Genomic DNA, 24066 nt, shown 5'->3' with positions numbered 1-24066 from the left:
AGGGTGAGGGATCATCCCTCTCTCCCCAGAGCCTCCTGGAGTCATGACAGAGGTCCCCAGAAGCCCCAACTTAGTACAGGATATTGGGCCTGGTGGGGGGTAGGAGGGGATCCTCTGCCTACCTCCTAACTCTTTTGAAGATGGGGCAAGGAGGGAGGATAGGGCTCCCCAGAGAGCTGGAGGAAACACCTGACCTCTATCACTAGGGCTCAAGGGTACAGAAACCAAGTGTCACCTTCTAACCTCAGTCATGCACAGAGACCTACAAGAGAGAACCCACAAGGCATGGGTTCAAATTCTTTTCTAGGTCTCCTGTTCATCATATGAAAAATGCCACCAGGGAAGAGATTTTCTCTGAGGTTCCTTCCAGCTATAAAAGCAAAGACGTTTTTTTTTTTCCTGTTAGCTTTATGAGGCAGAGCTACCCTTCTGGTGTGACTGGAGAACCCACATGGAATACCTTCCTGCCTCAATGTAAGTTTCCTGACTGGCCAGTTAAGAAGATCTGACAGGTCACTATAGGGTCCGCTTTTTTTGAGCTTCTTGTAAAAAAGCAAATACTACAAGGCAGGATAATGTATTAGCCTATTACCAGGACACAGGTCAGAGGCTTTGAGCTCTCAGACCTTGAGTGGAATGCTGAACCCACCAATGACTGACTTGTTCATGCGAGTCCAAATTTAAGGGGATCCATCAGAGATAAGCAGTTTGTCACTGATTTCAGCTCAAGGAGGAAGAAAGGGAAGACAGAGAGGGGAAGGCAGGAGGAAGAAGAGGAGAAAGAGAAGTAAAATAATGGTGAACAAGACATTCTAGCTGCAAAACAATAAATTCTTTCTCTATGTCTAAAGGCCACAGGGTTTCACCAGAAGCCCCACCTGGATGGTGCAGAGAAGCCTTACCCAGTCACCTCCACTTCCCCTCAAAGTCTGGCCTCAGGGTAGTGCATGAGTAAGGGTGAGGAGAAGCTTTTCAGAGCAAAGCAAGTTGACAGACTGGGGTTTTCCAGGAGGGTTAAGAGAGGGGAGGCCAGCATGAAGCACACAGGTGGCCCTCGAAGCCAGATTTCAAGAAACTCCAAGCTGCCAAAAGTCTGGCAGAGGCTCCCCAGCATCCAGACTGGAGCTGTTACTGTCCAGGAGGCCGTGGGTGTGAGCTGGCCCTGAAGGATGGAGACGGAGGCTGGGAAAGGGCTGGCACTGAGGCAAAGGCATCAAGTTCTGCTCACTAACGGCGGCTGGAGATGCCAGCCTCCTGTTGTCTGCTTTGGTTGGGGAAATGAATATATTTTTTTCAAAAGAGTAGGTTTTGCTCTTACTTTGAAAGTGGGCAGATTTAGTGGCACATAGTGGTCATTTTGCCTGTTAGGAGCATGGTCTCTACAGTCAGGCGATCCTGGATTCTGCTCCTGGTCTGCCCCCTTGTTAGCAGTACAACCTCCAAGTATCAGTGTCTCCCTCTGAAAATGGGGATAGAAGATGTCTACCCTGGAGTGTAGCTATAGGGATCAAATGAGATGATGCATCAATGTTAGTTTAAAGCAGCTGTCTTCTAACTCTGGATGTGCAAAGTGACAGAGGGGAATTTCTTCTAGAATCTCTGGGTCCAGGGTGGGCAGGGGGCGCTGGAATGGCCTCTGGCCTCTGAGGGGCCGTAAGAGGATATATCACTAGAGCTGTGAGGAAGCCAGTGTGTGAGATGATGGAGATGGACATGGGGCCATGTAGGAGCAGAGCATTGTTTGCCTTTCTGTGGGGTGAGATACTATCAACCCCATTTTACAGAGGAAGGGGGAAAGCTTGCAGAAGGGTTGATATTTATCCAAGTTCACCTAGTGACCAAGTCTCACCAAGCAGTGGAACCAAAGTGCAAATTCAAGTGTTTCTGCTTTCAGAGCTTAGGCCTTTCCCATAATCCCTCAGAGAGGGCAGACATGAATGCAGGTGGTATTGGCACCTACTCAGGAAAGGGACTTTACCTCTCTGAGACTCAGTTTCTATCTGTCAAGTAAGGGTTAGATATACTAATGTATATAAAAGAGTCTAGTAACTTCAGGTACACAATAGTGTATGGGGAAGACGCTGTTCTGAGAGCCAGGAGTCCTGGGCTGTAGTCTTTCCTCTGTATCATTGTGCTGCGCAACCTTGAGCAAATCACAACTTCTCTGGGCTTTATAAAGAGCATTATAATTTCCAAGGGAACTTTGATGTTTATTTATTTTGAGAAAGAGGCAGAGACAGAGACAGAGCACAAGTGGGGAGGGACAAAAAGAGAAGGAGACACAGAATCCGAAGCAGGCCTCAGGCTCTGAGCTGTCAGCCCAGAGCCTGATGTGGGGCTCAAACTCACAAATTGTGAGATCATGACTTGAGCTGAAGTCAGCCACTTAACCGACTGAGCCCCCCAGGAGTCCCTCAAGGGAACTTTAACACAAGAGTGACTTAGCCTTCCCTCTAGAGATTTTGATTCATTTGGTCTGGTAGGAAGCCTGCATAGCTGGGGTCTTCTAATTGCCCAGGTGCTCTGGATGAGCAAACAGGGTCCAGATGACAACACTGGTCTTCAGATGTACTCCCTGAACTAGCAGCATGGGCATCACCCGGGAACTTGTTAAGAATGCTAAATCTGAGGCCTCCCAGGGACCTACTGAATCAGAAACATGGGTGATCTGTTTTTACAAGCCCCCCTTCCACCTCTCCCAGTGATCCTGATGTACATTCAAGTTTGAGGGCCTCTGGGCTATAGGAGGATTCAAGCCTAAGAGCCTACACTTTTTAGGTCGTGCATCAGAGGAGCAAGATGAAAGAACTGGGTAAGAGGAGCAGAAAGAGTGGGCAATATTGGAAAAACAAAGACGGGTGGGAGAAGAGACCCAAAGAATCCAGAGGCAACCTCCACTTTATCCCTGGGTGAGTTGGCATCACAGCTATTAAATCTGCTTAAAAATTTTAAAAGGCTTCCAAAGACATGCTTCTCAAAATAGGGCGTGCAGTGGGGGTGGCTGAAGCCACAGAATGAAGATGGTGTGTCTTCCTGGAAAATCAATTTACCAGAACATGTTTTAAAGGAAAAAGTTAAATTATTTCATCAATGAGTAATTGAAAACATGACTGTTAGATTAAAGCAAACAGATCTATGGTGCCACAGAATACCACCTGCTTTTACACTTCTTAGATAAAATGAGGGCCTCTAAGACATGTTATACTTGCACTGGGAAGCTTTAGACAACAGACTCAAACCCCCTGGGGACCAGTTCTGTTTTCCTTGCCTTTTGGTGGAAAACACAACCATTAATGAATGAATTAATGGCCTGATTGATTAGATAAATGACTGAGTCTGTACCTTGTGCCAAACACCCCACTGGACATCAGGAATATACGAGTAACAAAAATGGGCAGAATTTCTGCTCTCGAAAAGCTTAGCATGTAATAAGGCATGGTGAGCAGGCTCCAGCAGTAATCCAATTAACACACAAATAAATACATAATTACAGACTGGTAAGTGTTCTGAGAAAAAAAAAAAGCAAAGATATATACAGGAATCTTTCATAAGACAGGGGGCCAGTCTAGAGTGAGGTCAGGAAAGGCTTCTATTGAGGAAGAGACACTGGAATTCAGACAGGAAGACCAGTGTGAGAAGCCTATTCCCAGGAGGTCTGGGGAATGCATTCCATGTCGCTGGCTTCCCTTCCCTGGAACTCTTTTCTTTAACCACCAAATCATGCCCAACTCCCTCCACGAAATGTTTCCTGACCCACTCCAGCCACTCTGACCCTCCTCTGAATTTACATCATCTCATTCATCCAGCACCTCTGGAATCACTACTCACTCACACTTTCTGTCATTCAGGTCCCACCTTCATGATGTTTTTCCATACCCAAGTGATACCAACACCAGAGCTGACTTAATCTTCTATCCATTACCATTATAAGAAAACCATGAAGAAAAAATATAAATATGCCATAGGAAAAGGTATAAAGGGATAAAGTATAAAGGCATAATTCTCTCTCTGTTATAGAGAGAGATTGGGAAATGTTAGAAGCGTGTTTAAGGCACATCAGCACTTACTGAGACATTCTCCTTGAGACCTCAGAAAGATATGAGAGGGGAAATGTAGACATTTTGTGATCTGATAGTTGTCTGTGTAGTTACTGAAATAACTTCATGTTCCACTAATAGTACACAGCTTTGCTTAATTTTTTTAAAATGTTTAATGTTTTGTTTTCAGAAGGATGTTAGAGCTCTATAACAAAACTATAAAATCCAAAAGGATAAAGGCTCCTTTACATTCCTCATAGCAACTATGGTAAATGTTGGAATGTTTCTCTTTTTTTAAGTTTATTTATTTATTTTGAGAGAAAGCAAGTGTGAGCAGGGGAGGGGCAGAGAGAGGGAGAGAAAGGGAGAGAAAAAGTGAGAGAGAGAGAGAGAGAGAGAGAGAGAGAGAGTGAGAGAGAGAGAGAAAGAAGAATGAAACCCAAGCAGGCTCTACACTTTAATGCCGGCAGTACATTAAGTGTCCTTAATCTTCCTTGAACTGTGCTAAATCCTTTGCATGTGTCATCTTATGTCCTCCCCATGGTATCTCTGGGACATTGGTAGTATAGTCATCTCAACTGCACCGAGAAGAAACTGAGGCTCAAGAGACACAAGGAAATAACTTGACTGGGTTCATCCAAGCTGTTCTTAGAGGGGGAGCTGGACCAGGTCTGGCACTGAAGCCCTCAGGCTTATTGCAGCCAATGGCTCAGACCATTTGGACACAACTGGGGTGTCTGAGGCCTATGTCACAGATAAATATTCTGATGAACAGTGCTTACTTTTGCAGAGGGGCCCAGCCCAAAAGAGTCTTATGAAAATAAAATGAGAACATAAATGTAAAAAGGGGTGGAAGAAAAGAAATGAAGCCAAGTATTGCACACAACCAATTATTCAGTAAAACCCATTATGAAAGTCTCCTCACCTGCTCAGCCCTCTGTGACTCCCGACTGCCTCCATATGAGTGTCAGACATCCAACTTGCATATTTTGCCATGATGATCTTCACCACATATATGACCTGCAAGCATTGATAATAAATAACTGAAATGTATTTTGAATGCACTTGTATGGTTCAATGCATAATGCAAAAATTACATCTTTTATGACTTAATAATACACCTTAGAGCTTGTTTTATATCATAATGTAAAAATGTCATTTTTTAGGGCTGCTTTGTGTTTGTTTGCCCCATTCTTCAACCAGTCTCCAACTGATGAGCAATTAGGTGGTTCCTAATCTTTCGATATTGCAGATAATACAGCAGGAATAATCTTCCAATTATACTATTAATGACATGGCATCTTCCTTTCAATCAACTGTTTCTAAAAAATTTTCTCTCATCCTAAGCAGTATCTATGAAAGCACAGATATGATGAGCTAATAATTATATATTTTTCTAATCACACTAACATAGATAAGAAATCCACAGCCATTTAACCCAAAGTGCTTGCCTGTGTATCACCAATAACCATTCTGCTTCATGCCTGTGCCATGCATCCACTATTTAGGGAAACACCTGCTGCCCAGATATTCCAAACTCCTTGGCCAGATGCAGGAGGTCCTTGAGGATCTGCCCTCTGCCTCCCTCTCCAAACTCATTTCCCTGTGTCCTATGCTCAAACCTTATGAAATCATAGACTGGTTTTTTTTCTGTTTTTTTTTTTTTAATTTATTTCTGAGAGACAGAGAGAGACAGCATGAGCAGGGGAGGGTCAGAAAGAGAGGGAGACACAGAATCTGAAACAGGATCCAGGCTCTGAGCTAGCCACCAGCACAGAGCCTGATGAGGGGCTCGAACCCATGAACTGCGAGATCATGATCTGAGCCGAAGCCAGATACTTAACTGACTGAGCCACCCAGGCGCCCCAGGCTGTTTTTTTTTTTTTTAAGTTTATTTGAGAGATAGAGCAAGAGAGAGAGAGAGGAAGAAAATCTCAATCAGGCTCCATGCTATCAGTAGAGAGCCCAACATGGGGCTTGAACTCACGAACTGTGAGATCATGACTTGAGCTGAAATCAAGAATTGGACGCTTAACTGACTGAGCCACCCAGGTGCCCCTGTGGAATCATAGGCTGTTCTGGGTGCATGCCAAACTAGATCATGCCCCAGTAACTTTGTATATACTCCTCCCCTGCTTGGAACAGCATTGGCACCTTGTCCCCTGGAGAACCCCTGTTCTCTTCTCAAGTTGTAGTCCAAGTTCTCCCCTTCCAGAAAGCCCTCTCTGCCTTCTTCATACAAACCTGCATCCACATACGTGGCACATGTTTGCTTCTACTTTAACCCACAGCACACAGAATTAGTATGGCAGAGTGGTTAACAAAGTAGGGTCTGAGGCACTGGGTGGCTCAGTTGGTTAAGAATCTAACTTCAGCTCAGGTCATGATCTCACGGTTTGTTAGTTTGAGCCCTGTGTTGGGCTGTCAGCCCAGAGACAGCTTCAGATCCTCTGTTTCCTTCTCTCTCTGCCCCTCCCCTGCTTATTCTCTCTCTCTCTTTCTCTCTCTCTCTCCCTCCCTCCCTCCCTCAAAAATAAATAAGCATTAAAAATGAAAGGCAAGAAAGGAAGGAAGAAAGAGAGAAAGAAAGAGAGAAAGAGAGAAAGAAAGAAAAGGAAGGAAGGAAGGAAGGAAGGAAGGAAGGAAGGAAGGAAGGAAGGAAGGAAGGAAGAAAAGGTTTGAATTGGGTTGCCTAGGTTCAAAGACCAGTTCCACCATGTGCTACTAGAGGCTTGACCTTGGGCAGATTGCTTAATCTCCTGGGAGTTTCAATATTCCCATTTGTAAAATGGTGATAATCATAACGTCGACCTCATAGTGAGGATTAAAAGATGTATTTAGCAGAGTAAATGATCAGTAAATGTGCATTATGGCTATTACCCTTATAGCTGTTTCCCCTGCTACATTATTAGCTCATTTTAGCCTCCAAGCTCTTCAGTGTCTAATCCTGTCAGGCTTGCCTTCAAAATAGATCTCATTTCTGAGCACATCTCACCCAGGCCACACTGCCAGCTGAGTGCCAGCCACCGTCCTCTCCCATCCAGGCATCAGCCTCCAAACGGCCCCTGTGTACTGTTTCCAGCAGCCAGAGGATCAGAGTCCCCTTTAAGATAGAAGTCAGATGCGGTCGTATCCTGCTCTGAACCATCCAGGAGTTTCTATTCTTATTTTTATTCTTAAAATAAAGGTTTCTTATTCTTAAAATAAAACCCAAAGTCCTTACTATGGCAAAAGAGGCCCACCCCATCTGGCCCCTGCCTCCCTGCCTCTTCAAGGTGCTCCCCCTAATCCAGCCACACTGGCCTCCTTGCTGCTCCTCCAGCACACAGAGCAAATCCTCCCCTGAGAAGTCCCCTTATTCCCCAGTCTGTTATTCCCATAGGTAGCCACAGGGCCTACTCCCTCACTCCACTCAGGCCCTGATCTCTATCCAGAATGACTGCTTACCATTCCTCTGTGGTCCTTCTCTGTTCAAAACACCCATGGCTTCTGGACATAATGTTTGTATTTGTCTATCTGTCCCAGTGAAATGCATGCTTCATAAAGACAAGGACTTCACTTTATTCCCCACTGTATTCCCAATCCCCCAGCCAGTGCCTGGCATATAGTTGGTGCTCAATAAATACTTGCTAAGTGAATGGACAAATGAATACTGCTGTGCCCAGAATGGGGCCGGCAACATTTCTGAGGGTTAGCAAATGTTTGGAGAGGAATGGAGACAGGGAGAGAGAAGAATTGGAAGAAGGAAGGAAAGAAGGAAGGAAGGAGAGAAGAAAGCACAGAGGATTTCTTTTTTAGTTATCATGTATGTTTACTGGAATATTTACATATCATAAAATGTACCACTGCAAGTGTACAGGTCAGCACATTTCAGTAAATTTCCACACTGAGGAAACCATCACCACCACCCAGTTTTAGAACTGTCCCTCACTCTTCTGGCCCATTTGCTGTCAGTCCTGCTCAGAGCTGCAGTCCCAAAGTACCACCAATCAGCTTCTGCACTCTCTAATTTTGCCTTTTCTAGAAATTTCATATAAATGGAATCATACATTATGTAGTCTTTTCTGTCTGGCTTTTTCTGCAATGTTTCATAATTATTTTTAGGTTCACCCATGCCATGCATGCCTAGTAGCTTTTTCCTTCTTACTCCTGAGTAATATTCCATGGTAGAGATATTGTTTGTCCATTTTCCAGTGGATGGACATTTGTGAGGTGTCCTGTTTTAGGATATTATGAAATATGTTGCCATGATTTTCAGGCACACATGTTTCCAAGTCTGTGGGGACAATACCTAGCAGTGGACTTGCTGGGCCATACCATAACCATATGAGTCCCGAAGATTTTGATGCCCTAAGACTTTTGGAATCTCCACTGAGGCTTGTAAGAAAATGCTCCAACTGTGGTAGAGAAAAATGCATGTATAACTCAGTTTGCACTGCAAGCCCAGCTCCAAGTCCTAAGTACGTGGCCAATTCATTATGCCTGTGTTTGAAGCCCATTTGCAGTTGTATTTGATGTATTGTCTGTGGGGAGACGGTGAAATTTGCCAGCCTTCAGACTAACAACTGAGCCTAATTTTTCACCCAGTGACTCTAAAGAAGTTTCTTCTTGGCAGAGGTTTGGGTGAGGAACAGTTGAAATTGATTGTGGCAAATGATGTGGGAAGAAGTGATGCAGTGTTTACCACTGAAAGCACAAGTGAAAGGTGAAGTGAACATCATCAGGCAGAAGAGTCTCTGCTCCACCCCCCTTGCCCTCCAATGAGATTTTGGACCCTGCCAAAGCATCCTGGACCCCTGTCATCACTGCCAACCACAGAGGCCTTGAAAACTGAGCCTCCAGCACCCCAGATCTCAGATCCTGCCAGGTTCATCCTGACAAATCCTCCATTCGGGTTTTCTTATTTTTTAATGTTTGATTTATTTTTGAGAGAGAGAGAAAGAGAGACAGACAGAATGTGAGCAGGGGACGAGTATAGAGAGAAGGAGATAAAGAGTCCGAAGCAGGCTCCAGGCTCTGAGGTGGCAGCACAGAACCCTATGCAGAACTGGAACTCATGAACCAGGAGGAGATCATGACCTGAGCTGAAGTCTGGAGGTTTAAGCTTAACCACTTAACCAATTGAGCCTCCCAGGCTCCCCACTCGGTTCAGGTTTTAAACCTCATTGTTATGATGATGAAAATCACCAAGAGCCTCAGCTTGCCTGGGCTGTGCTGGCATTTACAGAAAGCTTGCAGGCTTTCATCTCCTGCCTTGCCACACCCCCACCTGCTTTGCTCTGCTTTAGTTTCAAAGACTTCACCCAGTGAGGGAATTGACCTTCAGGTGAATGCCTCAAGAACTGGACCCTCTTGGCTTCTGTCCCCATCCTACTCTATGAGAAAATGAAATGCTAATAATCACAGCTCTCCTTAGAGATCTTTTGTAGCATAAAATCAGAGTTGGTCCTAGGATATAATTTGGGCTTCAAAAGTCAATCTCTGATGTTCCCAATTGAACAAGGTAAAATGCCCATTTGACAAAGGTTAAAAAAAAAAAAAAGCACACTGAATGCAGAAGCTTTCAGAGTTTTAGGTAAATAAATATTCTCTCTGATGGGCTCCAGCCTCCCTGCAAAGAGAGAAGACACTGGGAAAATGATCAGTCAGGTGAGCAGATTTTGAAGGAGTTCTTGTTGCTATTGTTTGTTTGGTGCAACAAGGGTTCTATCTGAGAAGAAGGGACTGCAGGCCATCTTCGAGGTCCAAGGAGTTGCGAAGTCAGCAGCCTCTAGGTATCCATATGCAAGAGCTGACTGACATGGGTGGAGATGGAAGAAAGAAGTGAGGACACCATTGGCTTTAAGGCCGGGGTCTGAACCCTGGTGAGAGATGCTCAAGGAGCATCTGTGAGGCTCAAGGGGCCCTGACACTATAGCCTTGAGGGCCAGGGAACAAAGTGGGCACTTGCAGGGGGAGGCAGCATTTGACTAATTTCGGCACAGCATGAAGTGTGGCTTCTGCTCAGGAAATAAGGTGAGAGAATGCAGCACCCCCCACCCCCACATACACACCCTCCCAACCGAGTGAGGCAGGCTGCAGGCTTCGGCCTGGATGACCTGGGTTCAAAATCTGACTCTCCTTCCTTCTTTCTAACTTTGGACAAGTTGCTTCACCTGTCTGGACCTCAGTTTTATCATATGTAAACTGGATATAGTAATAATAACCATCTCCCAAGTTTGCTATGAGAAATAAGTGAGTTAATACACAGAGAGGGCCTGAGTATGTAGAAAGCATCTGCTAAATGTGTCGGAATTATTGCTGTTGTTATGGATTTCCAGGTTTGAGAAGCACTGGGTGACACCATCCTGGCATATATATACATTAGTGTCAAGGTGATTCCAGCAGAGCCCCTGAAAAGAGGCCTGGAGCAAACATAGCCTGAAAGAATTATTTGAGAGTTCATGTGAAACCTCCTCGGGACTCCCAGCAAAACCTGAGTGAGAGTTTGAGGGAATCTGGGGGACCCCAAGGCCTTTCAGGAGGTATGACCACTGTTAGTAATGACTTGTTACACTCAGCTTTGGGAACCTGGGAATATCTGAGTTACCCAAAGAAGAGACTGGCAGAAACAGAGGAAACAGCTGCTGAATGGTTTAGCAGATAAAAGTAGAGCCATCTACACTGCCCAGGTTCAAATTCCAGATCTGCTACTTTCCTAACTTGGTGTTTTCAGTGAGTTAATGAAATTTCCCTGGGCCACAGTTTGTCTCAGCTATAAAATGAAAATAAGAATAATAGTCCATAGTTTATAAGGCATTTGTTGGGTTTTAAAGAGAAATAAACATGGATGATCCAAACTAGCAGATTAGGAGCAAGAGGGCCTCATGTGGTGGGAACAGCATGTGCAAAGGCCCAAAGGTGGAGAGAGAGCACAGGTGCAGAAGTCAGTGAGGAGGCAAGGGGGTGCGGGTGCAGTTGCCATAAGGCTTATCCTGGGCTCACAGGCCTTCTTTTCACAAATGGAGTGATAATGAGCAGGAAAGAGATTTCTGGGACATTGGTAAATGACCTCAATTGTGTCTGTGTCTCATCAGCTATATTTTAAGCCCTCTGAAGGGCTGAGACCTTATTATCTATCTTTGTACCCAAAGCACCTGCCACCATGCCTAGCACAGAGCTGGTATTTATGAGATGTTAAAAGCACTGGAAAAAGCTCCAGACTAGGATTCTGGTACAGCTTTGGCCTTTCCTGATTCTCTCTAGGACAATGACCAAGTCATGCCATTGATGTTCAGCTTATGTTGGACCAAAAGAGATTATGGAAGGGATTTTAGAGATGAAGAAACAGAAGTCCAGAGGATAGGAAGAACATAGTTAACGTGAAACATTAAGTTAATAAGAGTGTAAGGGCTACAATTATTCCATCTTCTAAGTCCAGTGCCCATTTCCCTGATTTTTCACAGGGAAGATTAATAATAGTTTTGCTGTGTAATTGAACTTCATATTCTCTGTAAGCCTGCATATTTATTTTCATAAATCATAAATAAATCATAATTTATTTTTATTTAATTTACTTGCCCCAATTCACACATATGGTAGGGAAGTTACAGAATCTAAATTCAAATTCAGAGCTTCCTGGAATCCAAAACTCTTGTGCTTCTCTCTAGGGAAAATAGATTCTGGATACTAGTTAAGACACTTTACCTGGAGTGCAAGGCTTCTGTTGGAGGTCTGGGGTTCTGCCACCACAGAAAGGCCTCCAGCACAGAAAGCTGTGGCTCAAGCCTTTTGAAGGTTCAAGGCCATCTTGAAGTGTTTGGCTACTTGGGAAAACCAATGAAAATCTGAAACTCTTCTCTAATTCTCGTCCTCTCTCCTTCTCTGAAGGGCAGTAGGCCTGTAAGAATAACCTCATCATTCACCACACCCCTTGCTGATTCGGATAGACAGAGGTCCAACAGAAATGCAGCTTCGTAGCTTTCTAACTTACAATCACTGGCAGACAGTAGGTCAAGAGTAGGGCAAGCTGTGGGCTCTGACATCAGGTGCAGCACAAAGGACCCTGGTCACCTTCCAGTTAAACAGCCTCCAGAGTCTCTCCCCACTTTCCTCCCTCCCAGCCCAAACCTCTTCAAGAAAATCAATGCTTTCATTTTGCTGGAACTGAAATTCACATTTAAATCCCTATTACATCATAAGAAATGTCCCATGCATCTGCACAGATTCACCAAATGTATTACTGTCTTTTGCATTTTTTCCCATAAAGATCTATATTAATCCAATAATGCTCCATCTCCATTAAGGCACCTCCATTAAAGGCTATTCCTGTATGAAGACTCCTGAAGTGCCTGCAATTCTGTTCCCACTGTAAGCTGAAGAACTCTAGAAATAAACGGTAGCTATAATTTAGCAAGCACCTTCTATGATCTATGTATCTTATACAACGATAAATTATGTTACTTAGCTGTAACTTTGGTTGCTAAAACAGAGACCCCCCCATATTACAGTGGTCAAATGAAACTGAATTTTATCCCTCTCTCATTTAACTAGGAGTAAAGTGTTTCAGACTGGTATAGGGACTCCAGGATGTCAGAAGTCCCAGGTTCCTTCTATCTTGTTGCTCTGCCTTCTCTGGGTATTGCCATCACTCACCTTGTCCAAGACAATGCATTGCTACCTTCCAGCCAGCTAAGAGGAAGGGAGAAAAGAAATTCCCTGTCTGTTTAAGGACAGGAGCTTATAGATGGCATTAGCTACATATTGTCAATGAGCTAGAACTTAGTCAAGGACTACACCCAGATGCAAAGGAGGCTGGATATTGTAGACTTTAATCCAGATGGCATGGACCCAGTTAGAAATGAGAGGTTCCATTCCTATAGAAGAAGATGATACTAGGATAACACTAGCAATATGTGCCACACAAGAGGGTCTTAAATGAGACTACACACAAAGATTTTTGAACCTATGACAAAAACAGGGTAAAAATAAATTTTTCTGACAAAAGAACAACGTCATTGAGGCTAGGATGTCCATGCCTCAATTCCAACTTTACTTAATATGAAACAACCCAAAATATGGGATGTGTGATTGGCCTATTTCTGTGGCAGGGGCAGATTATACCACTGTGGGTGGGATGGGGTTTTCCATGGAGTGAAGGAATGTTCCCACATTCTTGTGAAGTTTGGTCAATCCTAAAGCAAGAAGTGAGGATTCTGAAAATAGACCTTAAATGAGAGGCGATGAAAAATTATCTCCTCTCTCAGATTTAGGGATCAGTTTGGCCTTGACTGCATAGTATAGAAATGCCTAGAGTATTTCTGGTGAGGGAAGGAGGCAACTCAGGCCCAGCCATGGAGAAGCAGGCTCAAAGAGAGAATAAAACCAGGAAGTTAAGGGAAGCTGAGGACACATCTGGACCTGTTCAGTCATTGAAAGTAACTTCCTATTTTGCTTCTTTTTCAACTAGTCCCAAGTTGTCAGTAAAAGTGTGTTGATAGCCACATCTTGCTCTCTGTTCTGATATGGAGAAAAAAGGCAAAGTGCCTCCCCCACACTCACAATGAAGCAGACCTGCCGCTCAGCCTTTTCTTTAATTCCTCAAACACACCACATTCCTTCCTGCCTCAGGGCCTTTGCACACACAACTTCTCCCTTTATGGAATGCCTGCCCTGGTACCTTTACTTCTACATTCCTGCCCACCCTGAGCTATCATCTTAGATGTCATTTCAAGAAAACCTTCCCAGACTCTCCTAACCCTCACTTCCTCAGACTCAGTAGGTTCTTTCTGACACTCTTTCACAACTCTCTAATATTGTATTCATTATTTACAATAGCATATTTATTCATGGCATTGCTTCATCAGTATCCTTCTTCTCTACTAGACTAGAAATACCACAGGGGTCAGGATCCATGTCCAGGTTTTCTTACTCCTGAATGCCCAGCACCTAGGACATTACCTGGCACATGGTAGGTTCTCAATTAGTATGTGTTGAATGAATGAATGGGAATAGTGCTCTACTCCTGAGGCCAGAGTAGCATGGGGGTCATCAGCAGAAGACAGCTCTGGCTACCAGAGTTTTGACCCTCATGGGGCCTTACAAAGGAGGTAGCACTAAGGTGACATGAAGGGTAGACTGGGATAGAAACACTGGCAGTTCAGAAGAGTTCCTAAAAGCCTCTCAGAAATACTTGAGGAGACACATTGGGACATAATGGGCTTCACCTTATGGATCTCATGTTTTTGTCATTTGGATTACATACATGGAAACAATGTCATCTAGGTCTCTAACCATTCTATGGGGGGGTATTTTTTTTATCTCTAATTAACAGATATAAAAACTGAGGTTCAGAAATGTTTTCTGCCCATCTTCAGAGACTACCCTCATTCCACATGCCTCCCAGAGAAAAAAGAAGAAATGGGGAAAAACCCTCAAAAGTCAATTCACGGAAACAATTCCAATGGTAAATTTTTCCAGCTGATGGCTTCTCCGTGAGGACTCTTCTCTGTGAATGTCTCCTTGGCTGAATGCTTCCAGGCCACCCTCTGAGAGCCACCACCATTTAAACTTAATACTGACTACTTTTCATGAAGTTTGGTTTCCGTTATGTCCTTTGGCTTCTGCAACCAGACTCTTAGGTGTATAAATCTTTGAAGGCTATTCCTGGGGCATCCCTGAACTGCCTCTCTATCAGCCTATGTGAGATTTCTTCTCTCTCTCTCTTTACTCACATAACAAGTGTGCTTTTTGAGTTCTGTCCTCTGAAACAAACAGACTTTATCCATGACCCTCAAGGGTTAGCAACCCAAAAGGAAAATGCTGAAATGGATCCATTTTTCCAAAGGGCAGTTTGGGTTTGTATCCCCCAAGCTTCTAAAATGTGCATCTATTTCACCTAGTATTTCCACTTCAGCGGGTCTGTCTCAAGAAAAAAATCACACAGATGTGCAAAGATGTCAGATTAAGGATTTATCAGCAGAAATGTTTGCAATAGTTAAAATATGGAAAAAAACAAATATCAATAATAGGTGATTGGTAAAATAAATGGAGATTTAATGATATGCAATGTAGTCATTAGAAATGACTACAGACTTTTATTGATGAATAATGTTTACAGTAAGAAAAATTAGATTCAGAAGCTAATTGTAGAATATGATTTCATTTCTGTTAAGATATAGATTAACTGTTTATTTAACAAAATGAACTGAGTGGTTACTATTTATCAGGTGCTATGCTAGGAGCTGGGAATATAGCAATGAATAAAAGAAATTAGGCTATCTATGAAGAGATCAACATCCACTGACCATTCTCTGCAGGTGGTGACCACTATAGTTGGTGGTTCAAACTCTCTGAGACTCAGTTGTCTCACCAATCAAAAATGGATAATAACAGTTAGCTACAGAGATGTGGGAAGGTCAAGTACGTATGAATATGAGTTCAATAAATGTAAGGTATACAGTATTTATCATGCCAAAATCTACTACTTTGTACCAATCCACCAGGGATTACTGTGATTTTATGTAAAGAACTTGACATGGTATCTCAAATTCTAGTCTCAACACAACCATCAAATATCTATACAACCAAGGGGAAATCATTGCATTCAGTCACTTTAGTTAGTCAGTCATTCAACAAATCCTTATTGAATACCTACTATACACCTCACCATAGCTTGTAGGATTCTTTTCTTAATTTAATGTTTTTATTTATTGTCTATAGGATTCTATATCCTCTTGCCCCCTCTGCCTTCTTCTCCTACCACTGGCCTACCAACACTGACCTTCTTGAAGTTCCTCAAACATGTCAAGTTTGCTCCCATTTCAGGGACTTTGCTCTTGCTATTTTCTTCTTCCTGAAATATTCTCCTTCCTGTATGTCCTGACTAGATCTATTTCTTCAGTCTCAGCTTAAATATCTCCTCTCAGTAAATCCTGAGCATCCTAGGGCATTCTAGGCCTCTGCTCATGATCCTATTTTATCGTCTTCGTAACATTTACCACTATCTCCTATGATAAAATTAATTTTCTTGTTTATTGTCTGTCTTCCCCACTACAATGTAAGCTCCAGGAGAGCAGACACCTAGTTTGTCTAATTCCTTGCTGTACCCTAGCTCATAAAACTGTACCTGTCACATAATAAATGTTTAATAAATTCTGTCCGATGAATGAATGAATAAATGAATGAATGAACGAACGAACGAACGAACGAACATGCCTGGCTCCAGGCTAAAGCAAAGGATAGAACAATGAGCAACAGACGTGTAATCTTTTATAATCATCACCTTGTGATGCCTGATTTCTCAGTCCTCCAAAAGGGAATTATTCTTGCCCCTGTCTTACCTGGTAATCTTTATAGTTATAAAAACAGCATTCATTTAAGTATGCACAACCCCCTATCAGATCCTTTCTCCAGGACTCTCCTCTGCCAGAGTGCTGACTAATTATCCTTTAGAATCTACAATGGCTCCAAACTTTGATTAAATGCTTTCTTGGCTTTTGAAATTCCAGGCCAGACTATTAGGCTCTGCTCTGCTATGGCATTACCCTGTACAGTGACTGAGACAAAATTTGTCCCCCTCTTACTTTGCAGCTATTTCCCTGAGTATTTTGATCTGGGTAAGAAGTATGACATTATGGATTTGCTCTGCCTCATCTGCAAGAGCAGGAATCTTTATGGCTTCAATAATTTCCCGGAGTGCAAAGAACTCTTTTATATTTTTGCTTGGCACTTTGCAATTCTGTAAATTTTTTATGGACTCTGAGGTTAAGTTTCATCCCTTGCTCTCAAGCTCATTGGGATGTCTGCTTGTGCTCCAAGAAAGAACCTGACCCTTTTGTTCTCAGTCATGTCCCACCCCATCCTTATCTTTAGAGAGGGAGGAAGAGAAGAATAAAAAGAGAGAAAAAGATAAGATAGAATTTGAGAGTTAAATCCTATGCATTTTTTAACTCAAAAGAAAAAAAAGCAGCTCAGAAACATCTAGTGACTTGCCTAAAATAACACAGCTCATCAGTGGGAAACCCTCTTCTGCTTCTGATGTGTTCATTGGTCATTGGTGGTCACCAATTTTGGTTCTCTCCCTCCTGAGCACAAAGAAGAGGAGTCCTCTTCTCTACCCCATGAGGACATCTGACTTTCTGTGGCCAATGAAATGTGAGTGGAAGTGAACTGTACCAATTCCAGGTTCACATTACAAGAGGCAGCACATAATTCATCATGTCTTTCCCACCTCCGAATGGTAGAGGCTCCATCTACCTGCATCCCCAAAGGAACCCAGTGACCCAAGAATGACATGTACTATAAACAAGAAGTAAATCCTTGTCATTTTAAGCACTAGAATTTGGGGCTATTTGCTACTACACATAACCTAGTTTGTCCTAAGTGATACAGCCTCTAATTTCAGAGCCTCCTGATAAGGCCACTTGGAAATTTTTTGAAAAAAAAAATTGGGGGGGCTGAATGATCTGGATGATTTGGACAGAAAGAAGACCTAGAAAATGCAGTTGTCTTAATATCATAGATTTCCCTTTCCCAGTTTTGTTTAGCCCAATAATTGGTAAAGCTATGAAACAAGGAAAAGTCCAATTCATAGAAAAATATTCAAATCACTTCATAACTTGGCCCTATGCCCTACTTTCCAGCCTCAACTCTCCAAATCTACCCTATAGATAACTATCTGGCTATTCAATCAAATATCTACTGGGTTTCTGGTATGTTTAAAACATGTTATGGACTCTGGTATATCAAAGCATTGCATATAACTCTCATTCTTTGAGTATCCTTGCCACCAATCTCCAGCCTTTCAATACAGCAAACTTTATTCATGCTGCAAGATCCACATTACAATTCTTTCTACTAGGAAGAGTTGTCTTACACCACTTTTTCTAAAGCACATTTAGCTTACTCTATCTCTGTGTGTTTATTATACTTTGTATGTCTTTGTTTTTACCTACTGAGCATGTGGCACTATAATTGCTGGTTCACATATTTATCTCCAGCACTGGATTGTGAACTCTTTGAGGGCAGGGATCATGACTCAGTCATTGCTGAAGCTCTAATACCTGGCTCCTTGTCTATGCCCAATAAGTATTTGATGAATGAACGGCTGAATAGTGTGATTCAGTCACGCTATTCTTTCTGATTCAGCTTCCAACATCCTAGCACCTTAGCACCTTAGCTTTCTATAGGGGAAAATGGTACCCAGAGTCCTAGAAATCAAGCTGAGCTGGAAGTCTGGGAAGTATTTAATTTATAAACATACCTGGGTGGGTCAGTAGGGAAGGGGAGCTGTTTAGTATCTTTGTGGCTGCTTGGCCTGGAAGAACAGAGACTTCATGAATGTGTTAATATGTCTTAATGTGTTATTATGTGTTTTATGTATAACTTAATGTGTTATTAGGCGTTATTTTATATTCTATTATGTATTAATATGTCTGTGATAGACAGCTACCAAGACTGGCTTGCTTAGGAAAGCAAATATCACTTAATGAGCATGAATCACCCTCTTAGAGGTCCCCCAACATAATTATGCCAGTGGGGATGTCCTCCTCTGCTTGCATTTCAAACATAATAAATCATATGCTACCCTCATGAGCCCAATGCTTGGATCTCAATGATAGAACATAAGAAGCCTCATGCTGTGTAGCAAGGCCTGTCATTTCTGCAACAACATCAATACTACTGATCTGTAGAAGTAACCCCCAAGTCAACTGAGCCTTCAGATGGCCACCTCCCCTCTTGGTTATCCTCCTTCTCACATTTATGTCGGCACACAGCCTGGGCTTTCTGCATTGGTTTCCTTATCCACATCTGACATAATCCATATTTTCCACTTTAAACATTTATAGCAAACTTGGAGGGAAAATAGTCTCTTTTCAACAGGCCTTCTAATTTCATTTAACAATGAAGGTCAGAGCAATGACTGCTCTCCAAAAGAATTCCTCTCCTGATTTTCAACCCATGGCAACCAGAATCAAGGGCAGGAAGTTTAGATTCCTTTTACCCAGTTTGATCCTCCATGCTCTCCACTATCCATCACCTGACTGCCCTGTTAAGGGGAAAAACAGCCGAGAAATTACTTTTTAATAGATGTACAGTACTTTTCTGATTATGGAAATGCAATTATGAAGATCCCTTGCAGTAAGTTCAGGATATATATAAAAGTATATGGAAGATAACAAGGTCACCTTTACTTCACCACCCAGAAATAATAACTACTAACGATTTAGTGTTTAATCTTAGATCTTTCTTCCAAAAAAAAGAATTATATCATATCTTACTATGTGGGTTGTATTATGGATACCATTTGCAAGATCCTTTTGTTCTAATTATAATATGGAGGTCTATCTGGTGTAGGAATGTATATGTTTGCCTAACATGTTAACAGCTACATAATATCACTGGATACTTAGGCTATTTCCACTTGTTCATTATTACTTAGAACATAATTTAATTATGTTGTGACTATCCTTTTACAGACAGATGAGTGCTCTTTACTCTCTCTTTCATATAAATTTCTTGATGTAGAATTGCTGTTCCAAAGGATATAAGTCTCTTAAGGACCTTTTCTCAGAAAAATCCTAGAATATTTTCATGTACCTATTCTTCCAGATGAATTTTAGTATTCTGTCAAGTAATAAAGAAAATTATGCTAATGTTTTAATTAATATTGCATAACATTTGTATAATTAGGGATAAACTGGCATGTATCCAATACTGAAAACAACAGATTTCATTTATTTACCTCTTATAGCCTACAATAAAGATTTGTAATATCATACAACACAGAATATATAGATTTCTTATTAAGTTTCTATCTAATTATTTTACATTTTTACTGTGATCAGTATTTTATTCTAGTTTTATTTTAATGATTTTTACTGATCTGTAGGAAAGCTATTAGGGATTTCTGTGTATATTTTGTACTTGTAACTGTTTTTGAAGATGACTATTTGGTGGCTAAGACCATCTCATTGTACTTCATGCTTTCAGTTGTATTACAAACAGGCATAAATCATGCAAACTCATTTGGAAACTTCACGGATATAAGAGTGACTGTGTCATTTGGAAAGTTCACCGAGGATAGCGGTATTGATCGTGTTCTTTATTTTATGATGCTTTGAAATCTTGAGGCCTTGCTTGAAGTCTTGAGGAAAGACTGCCCCTCCCAGGGCTGGCTAATTCCTAGAGATAGCAAACCACTAGCCTTCTAGCAAGCACAGCTTCCATAAGCAAACCAACCCATCCCAAACCCATGCCCCCCAACCACCTTTTTTTTTAATGTTTTACTTATTTTTGAGATAGAGACAGAGCATGAGCTAGGAGGGGCAGAGAGAGAGGGAGACACAGAATCCGAAGCAGGCTCCAGGCTCTGAGCTTTTAGCACAGAGCTTGATGCGGGGCTCAAACCCACCAATGTGAGATCATGACCTGAGCTAAAGTCGGAGGTTTAAAGGACTGAGCCACCCAGGCGCCTCCCAACCACTTTCTTAAACTCCCAGTGATTCCCCTGTCCTTTTCTCCCCATGACCTGGTAGGAGACAACTTGGGACAGCCCCAACACCCCAGAGCACAATGAAATTATTCAAAGTAGCCAATCCTAAACCTGCTTGCCATGCCTCACCTGTTTCTTCCCATGGAAACCACAATAAAAGCTCATGCCCATGCTTTCCTCCTGCTCCTCTGCCACCTGCCCAAGGCTGGTGCTTCCCCATGTGGCCCTGGTGCTTCCCCATGGTATGGTACACCTCTTTCTCTTGGGAACTGAGCAACAAACTATCTTTTCAGTGGCAGCTGTCCCCAGATCTGTTAGCCTCATCATAGTTGAATAATAATAAAATCTACATTTTAAAACAATAGTTTTAATAAGCTGTCAGAATGTTTGATTCAGGAGCAAGAGGCTGGGCTTTAGAGTCAGATTATCATGGGGTTGAATTAAACCGGCTCGTTGCTGTGTGTCCACAGACAAGTATCTCATTCCCCTGATCTTCCATTTCTCTCCACAGGATGGAGTTTCTGAGAAACAGAATGACTCACTGAAGTTCACCCAGGCAATGGGTGGCTGAACTGAGATTCAGACCCACCTAAGTCTGAACCCAGGCCCATGCCACTAAAATACAATATACAATATACAATATACTACAATATATTACATCTCATTGTGATGTATGAGTCTCCTGAAGGGCCACAACCACAATTTTAAGTCCCTGATTTCATTATCCAGGTGAGAAGCCAGAGTCTAAGATGCAGAAGAGAAGAAAAGACAAGTGCTTCCTTCCACAAGCTGAAGGCTACCATTTCCATTAAATGAGAGTCCTGGTAAGTTGGACTTTTTTAAAAAATATTTTTTGTTTATTTAGTTTTGAGAGATGGAAAGAGAGAGACAGAATATGAGTGGGGGAGGGACAGAGAGAGGGAGACACAGAGCCTGATGCAGGCTCCAGGCTCCAAGCTGTCATCAGGCCAGACACAGACACAGGACACAGGCCAGACACAGAACTCGAACTTGTGAACTGTGAAATCATAACCTGAACCAAAGTCGCACACTCAATTGACTGAACCACCTAGGTGCCCTGGCTGGTAAACTGGACACTTATTGATTGAGTGGGGCTATTCTGAAGCCAAGACATGCTTTACAGACCCACTGCATTGTGAAACAACAGCACTTGAATAACAGAAGAGCAACAGCAAGAGAGCTACCTGGATTAAAATGCCCACTCTGTGATTCATGAGCAGCTCTAAGGACCCACAGCCTCCCCTCAGCTCTTGTGAGATGTGCACAAAAGGAAGAATCATGCAGGTCCCTCTTTATATGTGCTACCTACTGGGAGCTTACTTTCTGCCAAGACTATACTGAAGAATTCATGATCACCAATTCATGTAAACCACAAAACAGCTCTACAAGAAAACAAGTTATTATCTCCACTTTGCAGATTAAGAAACTAGGACTGAGAGAATACAGAGTCTAACTCAAGGTCACAAATCTAAGAAGTAGATGAGTCAGAATTTGAACCTTAGCCTACCTGGGTTTTAATCACTGCTCTACTGTGTCTGTTTTGGTATTCTTGGTGCCCATTCACATCATGACTTTGATATTTTTCTGATTGATTATTTGCTGGTGATTGTATTGGTCCAATAATGAGACACTAATGAACATCTGTAACAGTGCAGGTGGCAAGATCAGTAGTACTGTAGAAACCTCATGTTGCAAAGATTTTATATTTTAACCATTACTGTTGGTTGTTCTCCTGCTTGTTCCAGATAGCTGCTGGCATGTCCCATGATTCACTGGGCATGCAAAGCATGTCTTAGCTTCAGGGAAGCTTTATCATAACACACAGGAGTTGATGTTGCTGGTAAGGAAACACCCAACACTGTCTAGAACAATGGGTTCCGTAGATGAAATGCTCCTATACCCACATATCCTCTATAAAATAACAGAAAGGACACATATTGGATATTGGCCAGTGGGGGAAAAACTTACTTGTCCAGAAACCTGTTTTCATACAACCCATAACTGAGTGCTTCTCAATGGTATATAGGCAGCAGGTGTTCACTGGGACTAAGCTGGGCCCTTTTATTAGAGGAGCTACTGTTACCTGCTAACTTAGGGCTGCCCCCATCTGCCCACTTGTACCCATTGCCTCTAGGAGTCACTGAAATTAGAAGAGCTGTTATGGGTCCAGATATTTCCAAATGTCAGCCCCGGGAGCTCCAAGTCCCAGGCTCTGAGTTGGCTGCCCCTATATGGCTGGAGCACATCAACCTCCCTGGGAGGCTGTAGGAGCAGCACTGGAGTGAGAAGGAACAGAAAATCCCTCATCTGAAATGTTATGCATTAATGTGAGGACAACATCTGGCCCAGAAGCTAAGGACCCCAAAGCCCTCGGCTTCTGTGTGACCTCAGGGAGCCCAAGGCTGCTTAGAGAGGAGTGAGACTTACTCATCATAGACACTGGCACAGAATCACGTCCCAAAGGACATTGGTCTCTGTTAAGGACACCAGGTCGCAGTGCCTACAGAGCATATGGTGAAGCAGATTAAGAAGGCAAGAGAGACTTCCTGTGCCAAGACATCGGTCTCATTTACATGGATTACCACCTATGGCTGAAGTCACTTCCTCTCAAAGGCTGAAGAGCTTGGAAACCAGAGCAGGGACCAGTGCAAGATGTCAGGAGAGGGGGAGGTGAGTCATGTCTTGAGGTTTCTCTGTTTTGGAGCTTTCTGATGAGCAAAAACCCATTTGTTCTAACAGTGCAAGAGAGAAAGGGAGGTCTGCATGTGGGAATGGCTTCCAGTAGCCACTTTTTAGATGTGGTTTGGACTTGACCATAGGGATTTTCTGACAAAGTCTCAAAAGCACTGATTTCTTTATTACCAGGTAATGGCATGGAGCAGGAGTCACTGTGCCTCATCCCAGACCCTGACCCCATCCATGAGTTCCCCATCTTTTACCTTCACCATACTAAGGGTCTTTGGTGCACTATCTTATTTAATCCTTAAAACCACCTGTGAGTGGCAGCCTAGAGGAACCAACACAGCACAGTGATTTAGGGTAGAGAATCTGAGCCAGGTTGCTCTGCCACTTAATTCCTGTGTGATCCATAAAGTGAGGTGCAGTAGCCTGAATGGTAACTCCCAATGATGTCAGGTCTTTATACCTGGGACTTTGACTATTGCCTGATATGGCAGAGTTTTTGCAGATATAATTAAGGATCTTGGGATAAGGAAAGATCCTGGATTATCTGATGGGCCCTTAAGGCCATCACAAATATCTTAATATATAGGAGAGGCAGAGAGCTATTTGGCACACAGAAGAGAAGACAATGTGACCACAGAAACCAAGATTGGAGTGACATTGGCCACAAGCCAAAGGATACCAGCAGCTAGCAAAACTGGAAGAGAAAAGGAAGAGATTCTGACCTGCAGCCTCTGGCAGGACCCCCTGATTTCACTCTGGCCTCCAGAACTACAAGAAGATATGTTTCTATTACTTTAAGCCACCAAGTGTGTGGTGACTTGTTATAGCAGCTTCAGAAACTATCACATG

At 42.7% G+C, this 24066-nt stretch overlaps 1 long non-coding RNA gene across 1 annotated transcript in view; it reads right to left on the bottom strand.

Annotated features, from left to right (window-relative positions):
• The window catches only part of LOC115299349, a 164669-nt gene that overhangs the window by 17697 nt on the left and 122906 nt on the right, over positions 1-24066 (bottom strand). The window contains exon 3 of the long non-coding RNA XR_003912144.1: positions 4963-5057. This is a non-coding gene — a long non-coding RNA (uncharacterized LOC115299349). The remainder of the gene's footprint in view (positions 1-4962; positions 5058-24066) is intronic.

The sequence above is a fragment of the Suricata suricatta genome, chromosome 8, assembly GCF_006229205.1.
Source record: "Suricata suricatta isolate VVHF042 chromosome 8, meerkat_22Aug2017_6uvM2_HiC, whole genome shotgun sequence".
NCBI lineage: Eukaryota > Metazoa > Chordata > Mammalia > Carnivora > Herpestidae > Suricata > Suricata suricatta.
The sequence above is the reverse complement of the archived record's forward strand: the minus strand, read 5'-3'. Positions and strand labels throughout refer to the sequence as shown.